Source organism: Raphanus sativus, chromosome 8 (assembly GCF_000801105.2).
Source record: "Raphanus sativus cultivar WK10039 chromosome 8, ASM80110v3, whole genome shotgun sequence".
NCBI classification, from domain to species: domain Eukaryota; kingdom Viridiplantae; phylum Streptophyta; class Magnoliopsida; order Brassicales; family Brassicaceae; genus Raphanus; species Raphanus sativus.
Window position 1 is genome coordinate 19,166,911 of NC_079518.1, and position 4,778 is coordinate 19,171,688.

General features: G+C 44.5%; 1 non-coding gene across 1 annotated transcript; it reads left to right on the forward strand.

Moving 5' to 3' along the window:
- The first annotated feature begins 1,056 nt into the window (after positions 1 to 1,056).
- On the forward strand, positions 1,057 to 1,163 carry LOC130499343 (small nucleolar RNA R71). Its single transcript, XR_008938222.1, has one exon. It is a non-coding gene; the product is annotated as a small nucleolar RNA R71 (small nucleolar RNA).
- Positions 1,164 to 4,778: the final 3,615 nt, after the last annotated feature.

The window sequence follows — 4,778 nt, forward strand, 5'->3', positions numbered from 1 at the left end:
AGGAGACTCTCTTATTAGGCATATCAACGATTGCTCCCACTGTAGCCATAAATGTCCTTCCTAAGATCAAAGGCATCTCATGATCCTTGTTCATCTCAACAACCTGAAATTCAGTATGGAGAACACAGTCCCCAACTTGGACAGGAAGGTTGCGAATAGTGCCATAAGGAACTGCTCTGGAAGAGTTTGCAAAAGTCAGAGTCACCTGAGAAGGCTCAACATCAGCAATTCCCAACTTGTCTACAATCGCCTTTGAGACAAGATTCACACAAGATCCAGAGTCACAAAGAGCTTCCTCAAATTCTACTCCAGCAATGGAACATGGAAAAGCAAATTTTCCAGGGTCATCAACCTTAGGCAACACCTTCAGGTGTCTAGGTGGAATCGGATAGGGAGCCTTAGGAACATAGACTCGCACTGGTGGAATATCAGTAGATCCGTAGGGAGAGGGAGCAGTCGCGGGAGCAGTCACTCTAGAGCTAGCAGACTGCACTGTTCTCTGTTCTGCGCCCAGAACAGTCTCAGCGAACAGTTGTTTCGCTTGTTTTTCCTCAGATTTCTTACGTCTCTGCTCGGTTGCATTACAGTGCTCAACCCTAGGATTCATCAAACTTTTTCCACGAATGATCTCTTGCTGTCTTTTAACAGTTTCAGCAGTTTGAGCGAGCTGAACATCAATCTTCTTTATGTGGTTGCTCACAGTATCATATTTTGAATTCAGCTCGGTGAACATGATGTCCATCCTGGTGTTGATGTCTGTGGTAACCTGATTCAGTGCCTTGACCTGAAGTTGCTGGCTCTGGAGCATCTGCTGCATTATAATGTTCAGATTTTTCAGATCATCTGGCGGACTGTTCTCTGCAGTCGGAGCACTCGCGGCTGGAACAGCTTGCTGATTGCTCTGCGGGATGGTGTTCTGATACCCAGATCCTTGTGCATGGTTGTTCTGCAGTAGCTGTTCGACCTTAGCTGTTAGCTCATCAATTTGAGTTTAGAGCACCTTGGTATTTCCAGTCCACCCCATCATAGAAAATGCCCAGGAGGTAATCATCATCAAATCCATGGTGAGGGCATTCTCTCTGGTAGTCATTGAAGCGCTCCCATGCGTCACAAAAAGGCTCATCATGGAGCTGTCTGAATGAAGTGATCTTGTTCCTCAATGCAGCTGTTCTCGCCTTAGAGTAGAAATGGTTGAGGAACGCTGATCGGACATGTTCCCATGAAGTGAGAGAGCCGGTAGGGAGGGAGTTCAACCACCGTGCAGCTTTTCCATCAAGAGAGAATGGGAATAGCATGCACTTGATGTAGTCTGGTGGCACACCATTCGCACGAGTGAAACTGCAGACTTTTTCGAAATTCTCAATATGCTCCATTGGAATTTCTGCTGAGAGACCAGAGAACACTTTTCGCTGCACCAGATCAATCAGAGCAGGCTTGATCTCGAAGTCCTGCCGGGTGCAAAGTGGAGGAACAATGGCAGAGCGCGTAGTAGGAATGTTCCGCGGAAGGTTTCTCTCCCCGATTGGAACAGTCTGCGCTGCTTGTTCCTGTCGCGCAAGAGCAGCCTGTTGAGCAGCTTGTTGTGCAGCTGCTTGCTGAGCTTGGATGGTATGCTGCATTTGAAGCATCTGCTGTTGCATCAGTTGCATTGCTGCAGCGAGATCATCCTGAGGGCCGTGATCACCCATGGTGGTTCGGTAGGCCTTGGCTGTTGTCTGTTCTCTCTTTCTAATCTTGCGAGCTCCTGGTTGCTGAGTGTAACTAAATGTGCTCTGAGTATGTCTACTGGTCATGCACCTGGAACATTAGCTGCAACAAAGAGAAAAGAGCAAGTTAGATATCTTAGACTAGATATGAAACCGAAAAAGAGAGGTAAAAAATCTGGTCCCCGTCGCAACAGCGCCAAAACTTGATACACTAAAAATGAATCCTTGATACTGCCAAGTTAACAGTTGCAATTATAGTACTTTAGATTCAAATCCAGAGGACCAGTCTACACTTTATTTCTATGAGTTTCAAAATCAAGCTAAGAAGAATATTTGTTTTGGTTTAAAAGGTGACGATAGGAAACAAGAAAAAACAAGAGATTGATTCAATTGAACAAGGAGCTAGCTTAGGGTATTTCAATGGGTGTTGAATTGGAGCCAAACAATTATTCAAGCGCGATGAAGTGCTTTATAGAACTCGGATCACTCAGCTGGAACACTCCACTGTCGTGGCAGTGATCGCTTTGCAGATCGATCTCACCACCTAACTGTCGTTGGGATGAGAATCGATTGCAAGCCTTAGAGAACAGGTCCGATCAGTTCACTTACCACCCTAATATCTACTTTCGCTGATTAGGGATACTAAGCTCATTCAATACATGTCAAGTTATCATCCTAAGCGGTTAACTAGGTGATGAACTAGTGATCTAACATCAAGTGATCAGTTTAATGAAAGCAGTAAGAGCAGTATGAATGAAGAACAGATATGGATCACTTATCTATGTTTAGCTCATGCCTCAACACCCTAAAAACCCTAGGCGAGCAAGGCTACTACTCGATCATGATGCAAATAGACAAAGACATAAATCCTGAATAAAATTGCATAAGAACAGAGTAGAAAACAAAGGGTTCAGATGATCTTCTCTATGGAGAGAGAGAGATGAAGCCTTCTCCCTTTGCGATAAGCAAATTCAATAATCCTAAAAGTCTCCAATGGTTTCTTGTGTCTCAGAAAGCGTAGAATGATGTAGAAAAATAGAAAAAGAAGTTATATCAAAAGCCACAGGCGGCCAGAGAGAAAAAGAGGATAATTAGGACAAATCCCGAGATGTTGTATTTTCCTTATTCGTCGGGAACAACCGCGGGATCACTCCATTTGCTTGTTCCGCTTGATCGGGAGTAGTCATCAGACTGTTTTGCGTGAAAATCACCAAACTGCACTGTTTTCTGCTTCTTTTGTTCCAGCAGGTCCATCTCCCATCCAGTGCAACTCCAGACCTGTAATGACTCGAAAAGGACTAGAAAGACTCGATAAAGACTTGAAAACCAATTAGGAAACATATATACAATGATGTATAAAACACCATATATCAGATGTGCTTGACTATGATAGATCCAGATATCCACTACGATCCTGTCAAGCTTGACAAACCACCAGCCAAATTAGTGGTAAAGGAAGATGATACTGGTATCATCGCAGTTTGTCATTGTGAAGTCGAGTACGAGACAGAGTACTCGGGATCGATCGACAGTACTTTGACGTCATCGATCGACACATTCAAGTCAGAGGAGATCGACAACAACTATGGATCATCGATCGACAGAGACCCACCGAATGATGAACTCGATCTACCAGATCATTGCTACCCGAATTTTGCCATCCCAACCAAACGAAAAGAAGATGATTACTCAGTAAGGAGTTGGGCATATAGCGGATTTCATGAGAGTTTTGAAGTAAACATAGCCACCTCTTCCCACAGTGGAGACCACAGTGAAGAATATGATGAAGACTATTGGGAAGAGAGAGCTTGGGAAATTTACTTGGAGAATTACAAATTTGCACCTCAATCGATCGACAACAAACGCCCACCATCGATCGATTATCTACTTCATCCAGCAAAATGACATCGTCCATCGATCGACATTGCCAGTATAATATCGATCGATATTAACACGGACGACTTAAAGGACAAAATCGGAATTTCACCGATTAGGGCAACACATGGGTATAAAAGGTTGACAACTCAAGCCACAAAAATTCAAAACTTTTCACCTTCTACCCAGCAGCTTCCAGCATTCAGAGATTCATCAATGGAAGACTGCAAAAACATGATCAATCAATCCAACCGTGCAGCTAGACATGCACCATCGATCGCCACCACCACACACCCATCGATCGACACCTTCAACAGAGCTCAACCGAGATCTCATGAACCTTATGATATCAGGAACGTTTCACTAACACCTGGTGAATTTGGAATTTTCAGGGACATAGATGGCTATGCAAGAGCTATGGATGGAAGAGTTCTGCACATAACCAGAGAGGACATAGCAGACATCCTCCAAGTTGCCAATGGACCATAAAACCTGTTCACAAAGCAACGTAGCCATCCAGACATCCTACATCACATCCAGGACAACCACAACACCAACTCAAGGGAGGCTACAGTTCCTCAACACTTCGGTCAACCTCGACATTCACAATCGATCGACATCGTTTCAACAGATATCCTGAATCGATCGACAGACCAAGAGTCTAATCGTCCGACAGACGATTGGAGTTTGGACGACGTGCCTTCAATACTGATGGATCCAGGAGATTCAAGTGGGAAGCTAAGGATGAATATGGTGTCTACAGAGATGAGTTTGGCTATGCTAGAGGAGTTGATGGTGAGATCATCAATGTTACCAAGGAGCAAGTAAAGAGACTTTTGGATAGAGCATCCCTTTTTCAGAGAGGTTGCTTACAACTTCCAATACACACACGCCCTTACCTTGCATACACACCACCACCAGTGCCCTACAGTAGAGAGGAGGTGGATGATATGGTGACTGATGTATGGAGAGCTCAGGCGCACCTTGAGGCAAACATGCACATATTGGTGGAAGACACTTTCCAGCCTTTGGATGTCAGTTACAAGGACTTCCAGAATGATATGGCTGGGATAAGAGTGGAGCTTGGAAATATATTGACCATGCTTGAGAAAGTGGCTACGCCACCAGTATCGACCGACAGAGTACTTGTACCATCGATCGACATCGGCAAGACTACATCCATGGACCGACCAGAAC